This window comes from Crocodylus siamensis, chromosome 2 (genome assembly GCF_052110815.1).
Source record: "Crocodylus siamensis isolate JL-2025a chromosome 2, ASM5211081v1, whole genome shotgun sequence".
In the NCBI taxonomy this organism is placed as follows: domain Eukaryota; kingdom Metazoa; phylum Chordata; order Crocodylia; family Crocodylidae; genus Crocodylus; species Crocodylus siamensis.
The window spans coordinates 294,909,966-294,926,253 of NC_143396.1; the positions used below are offsets into that span (position 1 = coordinate 294,909,966).

The 16,288-nt window shown below is 47.5% G+C and overlaps 1 long non-coding RNA gene across 1 annotated transcript; it reads left to right on the forward strand.

Moving 5' to 3' along the window:
* The first annotated feature begins 654 nt into the window (after positions 1-654).
* Positions 655-16,014, forward strand: LOC149872435 (uncharacterized). The gene is made up of 3 exons (XR_016440624.1): positions 655-977; positions 13,410-13,676; positions 14,193-16,014. It is a non-coding gene; the product is annotated as an uncharacterized LOC149872435 (long non-coding RNA).
* Positions 16,015-16,288: the final 274 nt, after the last annotated feature.

Consider the following 16,288-nt stretch of genomic DNA (forward strand, 5'->3'; position numbering starts at 1 on the left):
TTTAATGTTTCTTTCAGGTTTTGCTCAGCTCTTCCCAGGTGTAAATGCAGGTGACTTTGGAGCTGAGGACTGCTGCGGCGGTTCCTTTTATGTACTTGTAGCTTTAGTAGAAAATTATGCTTCTCAGCTGAGTCTGAATCCCCTGGACTGCTTTGAAAATCTCAGCTGCCTGCTTCCTCCTCCTGCCTTATTGAACATCTGAATGCAAGTCCTTTTGAGTCACTTCCATCTGTTAGATGTCCCTCTTATCTTGCCACTCCTCTGCCTGGACTTCCCCCCCACCCAGGTAACCATCCTAACTTGACTTATAAACTGTTCTGCGCTATGGCTGGGTTTTACTTTGCTAGGAAGCGTCATTCACACCTGTGGCCTCTTCCAAACATGTAAGAAAAGCTGAAAATATTTCTCTAAATATTTGCAGAATGAAGGGCTGTTTGCTAAAGCTACAGTAAACCGACAAGATAATTTGTGAAATGTAGGGGGAAAACAGGGGGTGTGATCTTTGCATTCGGAGAGGAGACCAGAAGAAAACAACCTAAAGGTTTGCCATTTTTGGTCCCTTCTTATAAACTGTTGTGAATGAGTTAGGGTCTCCGTGAGGACAACGAAGATAGCCACCCGGGAAGGGGGGAGCTGCGAAACTGCAGGCAAGGCATGTGCAGCCGCACGAAGCGCCAGTGCTGAAAAGTAAATTGAAATGACCCAAGCCCAGACGCACAAACAGTTCAATTACAGAAAAGAATAAAACAGCCGAAAACTCCAGAGAGACCGAGAAGCCTAGAAATCATCAACTTTTTATTATACTCTCACAGCTGTGTCCAATTGGCTGGATTATTTAATATTCTCCGTGGGAGCAGGGAAGCTGCTGGAACCTGGTGATAGGCACTTCAAAGGAGGGGAAGTTTCTGACTTTCGTGGGTGAGCAGAAGTCGCATTTTCTGGCCTGGCTTCCTGGGACTTCCTACACTGATCTGGAGGTAATGCCAACTGTGCTAATCAGCACGTGACGGGCAAATCGTATCCTTGCCACTGAGGACAGGGTCACGTAAAGGAGCTGTAGTGCAGAGTCAGTCCGGTGGGCCGTTCGAGGGAGGATGTTGTTTCTTCAGGGCTGCCAGATGCCGGATCATTGCAGCCAGGCAGGATTCGTGGTTGGGGAGTGTCTAGAGTCAGCAGCCCCTCTTAACCAAGCAGCAAACGGGCACAGCTTCTCCTTGCATGTGGGAAGGGGCGCATAGCTCGTGTGAGATAAAGCTAAAGAGAACCGATTTTCGGCAGGGCGAAGTCTTCTTGCAATACCTTCAGCACAGGAATTAAGTAAGGAGCCCGTGGGACCGGCGCTGTGAACCTCACGTACCATCCAGACAGGTGTCACCTTTGCAAATAGTCTGTTATGTCTAGCTTTTCAGGCCTTACGCTATTCCCAAGGCTCGAAAAGGAGAAATGCTTTGTATATCCTTGTAGGACAAAAGTTTGGAGAAGAAGGCAATGCACTTCACCACCCCCACCCCCTTGACAACTTTGCCCAGGTGCAGTCGATTTGAAATGCCTGCCTTGGTATGGCAAAATGAACCAGGCTCCCTGAACCTACTACAAATTACAGAAGCTGTCTGAAAATCGTTTCCCTTGCAGGTCCACCTGGCATTTATTTCAGAGACTTCTAGACATCAAACAGCAGAATTACTGCAGCGTGCAAGCACAAGCCTGGGACTGCATCTATGCATTAATTTCCAAGTTCATTAGGAAACTGCTTGAATCTAGAACAGACAAGGTTAGAAAAGGAATGAAAAAGGAAAACATGCACGTTAATAATGCCTTTAAAATGCTTTTATTCTGGCATCTTTGGGGAGAGTTTAGTAGCAGACTGCCAACAGGCACAGAAAGATTAAAAAAAATCACAAAACAGGGTTGTGTTAGGAATTTGAATTGAGCAGTATTAAATCTATTACACATTTAAAAAGAAGGCAGATTGACTTTTTTTGGCTGTCTGAAGAGAAAAATGCTGGGCAGATTGCATAGATTTGTTTTTAGTTAATTACATTGTACTTTTTAATTGCAGAAATGGGTGTATTTTCTCTCTGGCTTTATACACACACAAGTACATCTTGTACAGAAACACATACTGTATGCATACGTATGAGGAGAAAGGATACCATAAACTGGACTGGTATTCCTGAAGGTGAAAGCTGCTTCCTGTTCAATGCATTCAACCCAAAGTATCATAATCGCTTCATTCCAAAGAGGATCAAAAGCTTTATGATTATAATATTCTTGAAGTGTGGATGTATGCATATGCTTTGAGTCAAGGTTTGCTAGGTGTTTGCCAAACTGCTAGATTTAGTACATGTAATTTGCTTTAAAATACAATGCTCTGTCCCTTGGAAGGAGGGATGTTCTTCACTTGACAGCAGACTAGCATCAGTTTGCATGTTCTTTGGGCTTCAATGACTGTTTGTGATCATTCAGCCTGGTATTCTTTATGACACAAGCCCTCAGCCATCCTGGAATTAATTTTATATATATTTATTTGAACCTGAGCAGAAGTCCTCAGTGTGCTGGACTCCCATGGTCTGGATGAGATATTGCAGAGCTGATGTTGACTGGTGGTTTGTCCGTATGAGTTATAGGTGCAGGAAAGCAAATGCTGTTCATGCCGTTCTTCGTGAAGACTGAACCCAAGTTTCATGTGCCTACTAACATCTTCCTCATAAACAGAAACTGCTGGGCTCCAACACACACCTTGTATTGACTTTAATGGTTTTGGATTTGCCTTTTCCACCAATAGGTTGCAGCTGTGAGCAAGTTTACAAGTTTAGAGAAACTTCTCTAGGGACAGAACGATGCTAGAAAGAACACATCCGATGCGAGAAGCAATGACAACTGGTCCCCAGCCACGCTTGTGGCTGCTTCATGCTGATCTGATTGATACTGCATGCTTGATGCATTTTCCTTTGTCTCACATCACGAAGCCCAAGAGCTCAACAAGCTGCCTTCATCCACATGAAGAGTCACTGGGGATGGCAGTGCCATTTGATGGTGTTTGTTTCACTCGCAGACGGACAAGCAGACAGCACAGCGCCGTTTCTCCAAAAAGGCGTCGGGGTGGTTGGCAAAGAGAAATTCTGTCCATTGTTGCAGAAAGTGCCGACGTGATGAAATCCATCTTGGTCGCAAACTAGAACCAAAGGTGAAATATCTACATTTCTTATGAACTGGAAATTCTGCAGGAAGTCTTTCCTTTCAATAAGGTCACCAAAAATATATATATTTGCAGGTCCTGAATTTGTCAGAATTTTTAGTGAAAGCCCTGCCCTGTATTTGGGGAAGTTGCGACAGATCTTGCATTTAGACCCAAGCTACTCATAAGGTCATGCAAATCTCCAGCATGAACTTCCTCTGCTGAAGCTTGAGATCGCTGTTCCTAGACCCATCTCGTCTGCTCACAGAGACTAGCCCATCTTCATCTACTCCATAATCGCCCCTCAGGTATCTGAAGGCTGCTTTCAAGCCCCTCTTCGATCTTCTCTTCTCCAGACTAAATAACCCGAGTTCTTTCTTCATAACTCGTGTTTCCCAGGCCCTAATCATTTTTCTTGTTCTGCCTTGGACTCTTTCCAATTTGTGCACATCTTTCTTGAAGCGTGAAACTCAAAACTGGACACAGTGCTCCAGGTGAGGCCTCACCGATGGTGAAGAGTGGAAGAATCACTTCCCCTGATTTGCCAGAGACACTTCTTTTAGAACAACCCAGTATAGGTGTTTTTTCTTCCCCCCGCCCTGAAATTTGGGTATACTGTTGGCCTATATTGACTTAATGGTCTGCTGTGCCCCCCAAGGCCCATCTCTGCAGTACTGAAGTTTAGCCAGTCATTCCCCAGTCTATATTTGTGCATACAATTATTCCACCACAAGTATAGGACTTGGTGAGGTTCACCCGGTTCATTTGTGTGGACCTTTTCCCAGGCCATCCTAGTTCCTAGCGCTGCCTTCCAGCATGGCTGCCAATCCACCCAACTTGGTGTAAACTGCAGGTTTGACAATTGTACTTTCAGTACCAGCACCCTAATCAATGAACAGTTCCAGGCCCAGGACGGACCCCGTAGAATCCTACTTGGTACCTCCTCCTAAGTAGACCTTGAGCCATTCATGACTATTCATGACTTGCCTTTGCCATTTTTGCTGCCATTTGTGCTTGTCATCTGGTAGCTGGCTGGTGATTGCTAAAGTAAAAATGGCATTAAATACTCTAGCTTCTCTGCATCATCCATAAGTAGGTGGCCTTCCGCATTGTGAAAGGGACATACTCATTTCTTGGCCTTTCTCTTACTTCTGACATACTTGTAGGATCCCTTTAAATCATGTTCTAGCCTTCCTGATGTTTTCCCTGCATGCCCATAAGATAGTCTTATTCTCTTCCCTAGTAGGACGACCAAGTTTCCACTTTTTGTGGGATTCCTTTTTGGATTTCGTCTCATTGAAGGATTGTTGTCGAGCCAGGCTGGTCTCCTGTTCCCCATTCTTCCATCCTATTGGATGGATGTGCCCTCAAAAGATCCTCCTTAAAGTAGAGCCAGGTTGCCTGGACTCCTTCTCCCCAAACTTGCCTCCCAGAGGACCCTGCACACCAGTTTCCTGTGTTTGCTGAAGTCCTCTTTCTTGTTTGGGCTTTATTTTGCTGTTCTGCTTTCCTTCCTTTCCTCTTTTAGTATCTCCCACCTTTACATTCTCAGCCAATTCTTCCTTGTTTGTGAGCAGCAAGTTGAGACGATAGTTATCATGGTGAACAGTGTTCCCAATGTTGCTTCAGGCATTTTTACCTTGTTTAGTGATGCTAGGAGGAAATGGCTCCACTTGCGAATAGCCCACTGCTCCCACTAACACTTAAAGGGGGTGAGCAGTAATCCACAGGGGCGGCAGGGGGGAACATTTCTATCTTGAACCCTGGTGCCCTGAACTTGTATCCTGCACCACAAGATGAGCCGGAATACTGTTAGTTCCCATAAAGTTACTTCCTGCCCATCACAACTTTCAAAAGTGCATCAAATACCTTGCACAGCAATGTACTGCTCTAGCACTTACTGAATAAATATTTCTGAAGTTCCTCTTAATCTATATCTAAATACTGAATATATGGTAACTGATGTGCAAATATACCTGGGGATGAATATATTAAGGAGAAAAAAACCCATCATATTCATCATAATCATATTAATAATACATTAATATTAATGTCAATGGTAGGATGCTGCTTATGCAAATATAAGAGCAGTTCCAATCTTCAGAGCTGCTTTAATACTTTTATATTTTCACGTATTAGCTTATAAATTAATTTGCTTTTTTGCAGGGAGAATCTCTCATATCTATTGCCAGTTGCAGAAGTCAAAATTTTGCCGGGGCTTTACTGTATTGTCTGTCTTATGCAGCTTCCTCGTTTTTAAGAGTTTCTTGAATAAGAACCAGTAGTGTGAAAATCAGGACACATGGTACTTAAGTAATTGCTTGGTTATGATGGGATTCCAACAGAAAGGCATACTACATCCACTTGTAACCTTTACTGCACGCTAGACTGTTGTTTAATATTTTAATGATTTGTTCTATTTTCTTAATTTCCAAAAGAGACTGGGTGAATCTACACATGCAATTCATGTGACTGAATACACTTCAGCTCAATTTGAGCCAGAGTAAACTAATCCTGATGTCATTGTCTACATGTGCATTTAAGCACAGTCATTTACTGCACTGCTGCATACCATTTGTATCTGACGGGACTATCTGGCAGTACAGTAAGTTAGTCTACTGCACCCTAATTGCTGTGCATGTGTAGACGGTGACACTTTACTGTGTAGTAAATTAGTCTGATGCACAGTAAAGCATCTCATGTAGACACGCCTACTGAGTTTTTGGACTTGAGTGGAGTAAATCACGCTGCAGTGATTATCCCACAAAGTGAAATCTCCGTTCCAGGGAATTTGTATGCACGCAGAGTTTTGGCAGGTACTGGAAAACTGTCAAAACAAAACATTTTGATTCTTGCACAAAGAAACAAACTGTTGTCTCTGTGTGTGAAGCTATTGGTCAAATGCGAGCTGAATCCCTGAATAGTTTCCATCCCTGGTGAAAGTTTGCCAAAAGACTTGCCCAGCTATTTTCTGTCTTACCCTTCATAGTTTTTTTGTGGGGAACCACATTATGAATTCCTCCTCCCTAGCTTTTGAATGAGTCTTTTCCCCAGCCAACGTGCATGATACCTGCAGCTTTTCCCTTTGTAGGATGTTTGTCACGTGGGATGTTCACAGGAAGTGTGCTGCATGCTTTTCTAATAACGTGGTACAGCTTCCTTCACACAGCTGACATCAGCTTGTGGCTCTGCTTGGGCCCTCCTGTAGCTAACTCAACACCTGTGAATTTCTGTAGCCGGTAGTCATCGCTGCACAGGCAGCCGTGTCTGTGGGACATCACTAAAAGCCCCAGCAAGCCTAAATCCTGGGCGCAGTCTTTGCTTTGTACAAGGAGTTGTTTGCATTTTGCACTCCCTGCCTCTCCAGCCCTTTAATCATCATTCTCAGCCCCTAATATGCGGCAGTTGGTAGGAAGAGTGTCCAGGAAGGACGTGGGTCTGAAAGCTGAAGGCTTGGGAGGCTTGTCAGCCTCATTTGGAAGGTGCCAAGGCAGTAACCTCCAGGCTGTTTGTAATACGGGGTGTGAACTTACAGACCAGCCAACACAAAAGGCCAGAGTGTGTGGCCTACACCCCGAACCTGGCACGGCATCCGGAGGATTGCCCTGCCTAGGGGACACCGTCTCTTCATGACCTCCCAGTATGGAGGCTGAGCATGTGCTGTCCGCCTCTTAGCTGGGGCACACTGGTGTAGAGAAGATGAGCAAGTGGCCTCTAGACAGGGAAGGGGAAGGAGGTCTCACTAAGACCTTGGCAATGAAGGTATGCACAGACCGTGGTTAGATTGATCTAAGTGCCAAATTGTGCATATGTTTGGGGAGCTTAGATAAGGCAAAAAACGGCAGAGCGACGGCACACCACATTCAGCCCCACGATGCCGAGTTCTTTAACAACTCATCCATCCGCATCGGAGCGGGAGCTGAACGCTGTTCAGAAGCTGGCCTCCCTGGGCTTGCCCGAAGTGGTCCATGGCACAGCCAGAAGTGCAAAGCCCTGAATCCAGATTCAGGGTCCTGAGAGCAAACCCATCCTTCCCCACGGTCTCTCCATGCCGGGGGGATGTGACCAGTGGCTCATGCACTCCTAGCCCAGCCGGCTCTGAAAATATCACCTGCAGCATTCCTCTGTCTGCAAAGGCATGAGTCCAGGTTTGCAACGAGGCTGGGAAAACCTCCTCTTTGCTGCCGTGTGCTTTCTCCTTGGTACGTCTGAGATGTTTCCCTGAATCAGCGGGCTTCCCCTCACAGCGGTGGGATGTTCAGGGCCCTGCTCATTAAAGCAGATTTCTCCAAAAGGAATAAGCTTCCCTGTAATGCTTCACAAGTCAGAGTACAGTGGCATTTGTTTCCGTGCTACCATGGGTTTTCTTCACAGTCCCTGTCTCCTCCTGCTCCAGGCACAGCACTGACATGTCTGTGAGCCCGGCAGTAACACCCGCCTGCTCTAAGATCCTCTGTGTCAGTGTCCATATTGCTCAGAAAGCTGCAGTCAATGGTCTGCTCTTTGGATCCTGTATCAGGGAGACAGGGGCTCCTGTGACTTTGAAGGGATAATTGCAGATAATTGCAGACGAAGGCAGGCTAGCCATCAAGCCTAAGTGGAAACCCCTGGGGGGGCTGCAGTCACCTGGCAGGAAGGGATGGGACTTGAGAGACACATAAGGCTAGTGCCTGAGGACAGACAGTCAGACTGACTGATTCCTGAGCTGCCACCGGAGCAACAGCTAGGGCTGAGGGCTTGCAGGGAGCTATAGCCTGGGAGGGGGTTAGCTTTAGTTACGGTCAGATAACCTGGTGTATGTTCAGACCTGGAGTGTGGGTAGTTTGAGTTAAGGCTGGGGGCTTGCATTTTGTTGTGCTAATTATACCACTGGTGGACCAGGAGTGACTATCAGGGGAGGAAGGAGGTCACATAGTGCCAGTGTTTTGAGCCCTGCCAGGGGCAATGCTTTGCAAGCGGCAGTGAAGGGGGCAAAGCATGGTGATATGAAGCTGGGAGCCCAAGAGGGGCAAGATCAGGGCCAGCGACCTGAAGCCCAAGAGGGGCAAAGCTGGAGAAGGCAAGATCAGGGGTGAAGCCCCAAAGCCAGGTCCAGCACTAGGCTAAGGGAACCGTGAGAGGAAAGAGGTGAAGGTTGGAAGAGCAAAGCCCCAACAAAGGCATAGAGGCCTGAAGTGGCCTGAAATTGGGAAAGGGGCAAAATGTCCCAATGAAGTGATGCCCATCTGCAAAGCATGGACTTAGCTAAAGGGGAGGTCAGAGATTATGAATAGCCCTTAAGGCAGCAGGTGCCCTGAGAAGCACAGGTAGGGCAAGAGTGCCAACTTAGTGCTCGAGAGGCTGGTTTGGGACCAATGGAGCCTGGGAGGGACTGGCTGGCCAAAAAGGATGGACCCTGGGGCAGCCTCCATTTTCATCAACCACCTTATACCAAGGTTTGGCTGGTGAGGGAAAAGGAAGGGGACCCAGGGAGCCTCATGGACACCCAGGGGCATCACAGCCACCCCTGGGGCTCAGTCCTGCTACAGGTCCATTTATAATACACAAATCTTTAGACATTAAGCCTCCTTCCGATCTCATAGGAGATGGAGGAAACAGTGCAGCTAGTGGTATCTGTCTGGAGACTGTCTCTTTATCTTGTGCATGTGTAACACCGCTGCAGCCACCTCTAGATGCTCAACGGCAGGGGCTGCCGGCTGGCAGGGATCGCAGCCCAGCTGAAGGCACTAGGCAGAGATTGCAGGACTGCGGGTGAGCCCTGTGTGGACTATGTTATGTTACGGTATTGAGTGTTGGTTTGTGTCTAGGATGTTCCTGAGAGGCAAGTGTGCCCAGGAAAATAAAGGACTGTGTGAAGCCAAAGACTATTTGAGCCAAGAAAAATCCCTGAACCTGCTATGAGCACCTTGAAAAGACTGAATTCCCGTGAGGGCAGAGCAACTCAGTCTTGGTGTAGAGTCATGGTTTGCGAGAGATGCTGCAATGCCTTTACCGGGTGGGTCTCCTGTGAGTGATGTGGATGAAGGGGCAGTGGGTGCAGGTGCTTGGGGGGTGATGCTTGGGGATGGCATCCTAAAAATGCAATGGGCAAAGAGAAGGGCTAAGCTGAAGAGGGAGTCCTGCTAGGGTGGGTACCGCTGGCCTGGCTGCTGGCATGCCCAAAGCGGGGTCGGGGCAGCAGCCTGGCTCTGGGATTCCTGCTGGAGGCGTGGGGCCAGACTCTGCCCGCCCCAGCTCGCACAGCGCACCGACTCCAGTGTCACGCTGGCATGCGAGGGTCTGTTGTGCCTCGCTGGCCACAGCTGATCTTCAGCATAGGGCTGCAGGTTTGAGATGCCCCTTTAATAGTCATAGCCTGGGTTAAATGCTTCCTCCTGGGCTCAGGCTGGGAAGTCCCTTTATATGGGAGCCGTAACTCTGGGCTCGATGCCACGAGACTGAGAGCAAGGTCCTACGTGGCTTACCAGGCCTTGAAGGCTATGTAAGTTGTTGTTGGCAAGTCCTCAGTTGGAGGATGATACTAGGACTCGTTGATGGGTCCTGAAGTGACTTAAGAGTCCAGTCCTTGTGCCACAGCTCTTTTACAGAAGATGCAGGTCTCTCCGTGGGGGCGAGCAGGCTGGGATTCCCTCTTGTCCTTCCTCTGTATTGACTTTAACGGTTTTGGATTCACCTTTTCCACCAATAGGTTGCGGCTGTGAGCAAGTTTACAAGTTTAGAGAAACTTCTCTAGGGACAGAACGATGCTAGAAAGAACATATCCGATGCGAGAAGATTCCCTCTTTTTCCTTCCTCTGCGCTCTCTTCTTTGCTTCAAGGGCAAGATGCTTTACTTGAAAACAGGCAGCCGCTTGGTTGAAGTTGCAGCACCATTGGAGTTGGTCGGCATCCAGCTCCTCCCAGGACTGCTCCAAACAGAAAGGAGCAAGTGGTGAGAGGCAGAAGGCACCCCAGGGTATTATTCATCCTGTAGACTTCATTAATGGGGGGGAAAATAGACATTCAAGATTTCAAAAATGTTTCTATCTTCTAGAACCAAATTGGAAATTTCATGCAAAATGAAACCAAAGAGGAAAAGTTTATTTTCTTTTCGCTGTGAAATTTCCCTTTGAAACCCTCCCCCCCTTTCTTTCCTTTTGGCCAAACTCTGCTTCTCAGTAGGAAAAAAATGAGAAATCACTAGATTAAATTACTGTGTGTCCTTCTGAATGAGAATCCATTCCTATTTTGTAAGATGAAACTTTCCAAAGGGCCAAAGCAGAGGTGTATGTTTCATCAAATCCATACTTTTAAAAGTTACTTAAACTGTTGTAAAGGTTTATGGCATAACAGTTACAAGTATACTGATTTGCATTTTAGGCTGCATAAATTTTAATGATCTCCTCTGCTGAACTTAATTTAATGCCTTTTTAAACTGACAATAAGATGTCTACAATGTTTTTTTTTTTCTTTATGATTTTTTCAAATAGCTTTTCCCAAAGCAGGAATCCTGCACTCAGCAAACTGTGCAATGTTCTGACCTTGAAAGTCATTAAGTGTTTCCATGATTTGTCTGACAATGACAGAGATGATTTCCAATCTATGTATGATGATCCTTTTTTAAAAGAATAGCTAATTTCAGACCATCGTTTTTGCCTGATAATTTATCAGTGGAGAGGAGATGACTTGTTTAAAAATCTGCTTTAAAACTGCTGTAGTCTTGTTATCAGAGCGCCGGTGACATCTGACACATTTAGAGATGCATCAGCCATCCAGAGGCAGTGTGAATCTCCTCCCTGCTCTTGTCTGGCCGCTCCAGACTCCACGGCCCAGAGGAATGAACAGAGCTGGCTTCAGCCCAGGCAGGAGCAGGAAAACACTGGGGTATCACTTGCTGCTTTCCTTAGCCAGGAGAATAAATTACTTCTAACAAAGGGGCAGCGTCTGCGCCTCCCCATTCCTGGATGACTAAGGGTGCAGACAGAAGTGACAATTGTTGCTCAATTGGTCCACAGAAGGCAGTTCAGAGCTGTGACCAAACACAAGTGCGTGGCTGCAAACAGTTTTAAAAAAACGGCCAATTCGGTGAAAAACTGACTTCTCATTGCATGAGGTATCAGATAAAGGTGTTTCAAAATGTAGCCTCTTCTGTAACTTGTGTCTGCGGAGATCCCAGCCTGTGGCGGTTTTCCGAATGGGGAAAGGGAGTGGAGGGAATTCAGTTTGGCCTTTTTTTGGCCCCCTCCAGGAGTGTGGAGTGGGTGTATTGGAGCCTTCCCCCCCCCCCCAGACCTGGCCATTGCTATGGGGACCTGGGTCCAGGCTCCCAGCCCTTCCTGGACCCAAGTTACAGCTGGGAGCTGCACTTCTGTCTGCTCCATAGAGGCTGAAATGCATCATTCAGCCCAGTGGCTCATTGTAGCTCCCATTAAATAATCCTCAGCACTTCACTGCTCCATTTTCTAAATCATGGAAAAGTCTCTTCTGTCAGACACAGCCTGAACTGATGCACGTGCTTGTCAAAGGTTGGACTTTGAAGAGTAAGACATTTCTGCTCAGCGAGGTGTTTCCAGGGTGTCGCTGCTCAATCACATCCTAGATATTTGGAAGTCTAAAGCGCAGAAATGCAAATTGGTCCTGTTGCTGTTGGCTCATGTTCCCCAGCGCACCTTTGCTTCAGTGCTCTTCACAGCTTCTCTCCGTTTCCTCCCACTCATACTACTACTTTCATTGTCTGCAGGCTTCTCCTTGCAGCGTGAACCTCCCAGGCCGGTCAGGAGCTCGCCCCCCACGTGCCTCTTCCCATAAGGGCAGCGCTCAGAGAGGCTGTTTCCAGTGCAGGTCTTTGATGCTTGTTTGGCACCTTTCGGTGCACAGCTGCATCCTTGCATATGGTAGGATTTCAAAGCAGACACCATGTCAGCCAGGGAAGGGGTGCATCTTAAGGGGACCCCTAGAAACTTGGACCTGATGGTCTCACGACGTCTCTTCCAGCCCTAATGTCTATGAAATGCAGCTGAGGTAGTGGCCAGCCAAGAGAAGAAAACTCCAGGGAGGGAGGGAAGAAGGAGAATACGGTTGGAAGTGGAACTGGCTAAATCACTGTCAGCGAAGCAGTTTTCTGGGGGAAACGCGCTTTTGTCAAAATCAAAGCACGTCTCTGTGAAGTGTCAATGTGGATGAGTTGTTTTCCCTGTGAAAAGGCATCTGAGCAAACCTCTGCAGGTTTCTTATTCTGATCAGCTGAAAATATATCATTAGTGCTTCATCACATCAATCCCGGTTAGCATCAATTATTGTATTTCATTATGTATCAGGAGATATTATCAATCCTGCGTTGCTTGACACTGCTGGGTTTTTTTGTTTGTTTGTTTGTTTTTTGGGTTTTTTTTTAATGCTTCTCTTAAAAAAAAGAAAGGGGGGGGGGATGACTTTCCACCCATTTTGGAGAGGCAGTGCAGCTCAGCTCTCCTGCCAAGTCGGGGTAGCAGGCAGAAGGCTCACCTGTACCGTACCAGCGGGAGAGTAGGGCTGGATGTATCCTCCCCAAGTGCAGTAATGCCCACCAGACCCACAGCTTCCCCAAGGAGGTTTTTCTGGGCTTCTCTCAATTGCCCAACAGAAGATCCCGGAGCAACCTCCCTGGGGAATTTCTGAGGCTGGACTCGCGTGGGCAGCATGCGCTCGGGTGCCCGTGCCCGGAGTCTGCCTGTCTGAGTAGTTGGCACCCGCAGGTTGAAAGCATGCAGGCTCTGTATCAGCCCGAGCAGCCCGGGGGAGCTGTATCGGACCCGGGGTGCGAACGGAGCCTTTCAGACCTACCGCAGGTTGCTGGGACTGGTGAATCAGCCAGTTCAGGGAGAAAGCAAGTAACTTTTTTAATCAAGTAACTGCACCGCATCTTAAAGCTGCACTTTGTGCTCTTCTTTGGCGGCAGAATTTAGATTGAATTATTGAAGATGTGTTACAGCACATCGGTAAATGCTCTCGGCTGCCTTTTGTTAAGGAAATGAAGTGGTTTTTCTGTTTTCCAGGCTTGGAGTAAATGCCAGGGGAAGTAATTGCTAAATTTTAAAATTACTTTGCATCACTGAAGATGGCTGCAATAAGCACAGTGACAGGAGCAGAAATTACACATCCTTTAGCTCGATATATATTAACCTGTAAAGTTTTACAGGACAACAACATTTCTATATAGCCGAGGTTTGTCTTTGCCTCCTCTGATTTTTGTATTACCTTTTATGTCTTTTAGAGCCGGTGACCAGTTTTGAAGAAACTACTGAATTGGGCCCTCAAAGAAAGGAACTCGGGAGCTCTGTATTCGGCTTCAGCTCTGCTACAGCCTGTCTGTGCGACCTCAGGCAAGTCTCGAAAATGAGGGTTGAAGGGCGCTCAGGAGGATACAGCTAGTCCAACCCCTCCTCCAAGCAGGACCACCCCAACTACGTCATCCCAGCCAAGGCTTTGTCTACCTGGGTCTTCAACACCTCCAAGGATGGAGATCCAACTAACTCTCTAGGTAACCTGTTCCAGTGCTTTACTGCCCTTCTAGTGAGTTTTTCCTAATATCCAACCTTAGCTTCCCTTGCTGCAGCCTGAGCCCATTGCTCCTTGTCCTGCCATCTGCCCCCACTGAGACCAGCCCAGCTCCATCCTCTTTGCAGCCCCCCTGCAGGGAGGTGAAGGCTGCTGTTCAATCCCCCTCGGTCTTCTCTTCTGCAGACTCAATCAGCCCATTTCCCTCAGCCTCTCCTCACCAGTCACATGTGTCCCAGCACCCAACCATTTTCATTGCCCTCCACTGGACTCTCTCCAACCTGTCCACATCCTTTCTGTGTTTGCCTCTGTTTTTTACGTGTGCGTCACAGCTACTAATCCTCTCCTTCCATACCCTCCTTCAGCTTGCTTTTCTCTTGTGGAAACCAGCAACAAAATGCAAGAAAAAAATGGCCATTTGTCTAAAATTCCAGGAAACTGTCACTTTTTCATTGGAAAACTTAGTGTTGAAAGAAATGCAAAATGAAATCTTTTGCAGATGCTTCTGGGAGTTGTACCTTGGCTGTGGCACATCGAGAAAGGTAGCCCAGTCTACTGGGGAGAACAGCAGCACGAGCCTGCAACACCCCCCAGGCGCTGATTATGGGGCATTTGGATTTTCAGCAAATGTGGATGTTTCCTGCAGGAAGCAGCCCCTTTCCATGACATTAAGTTTAGCGAAACTCACTGTTTTATGCTGAAAATTATTTCAATGGAAGACCTGTTAGGGTAACACTATGTGGATTTTTGAGGAGTGCTGGATTCGCAGCTGAATACAAGGCTGTAACCTGTGGCCTAGCAAAAGCCGCTGACCACAAGGCAGAATGATATCCAAGCCAGCCATTTGCTTTATGTTAAGTAACCATTTTAACTGCGTCACCTGTTTCCAAGTGAGACTGCGCGCTGCGAGTGAGGTGACATTTTAGGAACGTGGCAGATGGTACGACATGAGACAGAAAAGCCGGCTGGAATGTGGAAAACAACACGTAATCGGTAGCAGAATCTGAGATGAACACATGCAAAAAGGTGAAGGGTGACGGGTGAAGAAGCCTTCAGAAGCGTCCAGGTTTTGATCAAAGTCTGCCCATTGAGCGAAGAAGAGGAGTCAAGGTCTTAGACATGTGCACATAGCAAAAAGACATGTAAATGGCTGAAACGCATAGGCAATTCCATGCTAATGAAGCAAACGGTAAACAGAGGTGGAGCTTGAGATGGGAGGAGAAATTGGTGGAACAAGGGAGAGGCGAGGGTAGAACAAATGGTGATGGGTATAAACCAAAGTGTATACATGTGGGAAAAAACTACTGTTCGTTGCTGCTCCCCGTGTTCCTGGACTGGGTGTCTGTGAGGGAGCTCGCCCGAAGCGATCTCTATTCTGAATAACGCTGCTGCGAGCAATGTGTGCTGGTGTTTGCTCCCTGCTTGCTCTGGCCGATGAGCACCAGGACCCACGAGCAATTGGATCGTCGTCTCCCTAGACGTTGGGCGCCGCATGGGGTCAGGGTTTACCGAGGCCTTTCTGAACCAGTCTTATTTAAAAACTTTGGGGCGAGACGCCATCTCTCATGTGCCTGCAGAGCACGCAAGTGTGACCGGAGCCCCGTAGAGCGCAGGCGCGTGTTGGTGCCGCCTGCCACAGCCAGGTTTAAAAGCAGTCTGAATGTAGAGGCGTTCATTTCCATTAAGGATTTCTGGACCTACTTTCGTAACAGGAATTACACATGCAGCTCGCTCTTCCCGGGGCCCAGCTGCGCCCCCCGAGGAGCAGCCACCACTCCCGCGCTTTTTCTGTTGGTGGTAAAAACTCAATACATATTTTGGTACCGCGCACAGTCCTGATTTATGCATCTGCTCGCCCCACCGCTGCCAACTCCGCGGTGCATCTCATCCGTTGGCCGTGTTTTCCTTTTTATCAGCTTCTTGCCAGTCAGAAAATAAACCTCGGTCTGGGTGAATCGATTGGTAATACTTAAACTGGCCGTGGCTAGGCAGTGCTTGCTCTGCATGTGATGGAGTTAGTGCTGGCCATGTTTCCGCAGCAGCACTGGTAACGGCTTGACGTTGACCCACCAATGCTGTCCAGCCGAGAGGCTCTCCAGATCGTTTGGCAAAACAATCTGAAAGCCCATCTGCATTTTGTAATTATCTTCTGGATGCTGGATCCTGCTGTAGCCATCCAGCGATGGCCATCTAGATCTAGCGCGGTAGAGGAAAGGCTGGGAAAGGTCACTTTTCTCAAGGGTGACTGTAAGGTTTGCTTTTCCATGTCCATCTGGGCTGGGCTCTCTTATTGACCTCTTTTCTAGGTTCTCTGGGTGAGCTCACACATCTCATATCTGCAAAAATTAAATTCTGATTTTTCCTTCTTTGTTCTTCAGTTTTTCTGTTAGTAGATTGATCCTTTCTGGCTGCCAGGATCAAAATCTCCAGGTAGCTCTAGCTAAATCCTTGCTTCTTTAACAGCCCCACGTTCACCTGTTCATAGCACCGCAGACAATGAGGGTGGGAAGGGAGCTCAGGGGATCACATCTAGTCCAACCCCCTGCTCCAAGCAGGATGAACCCCAACTACATCATCCCAGCCAAGGATTTGTCT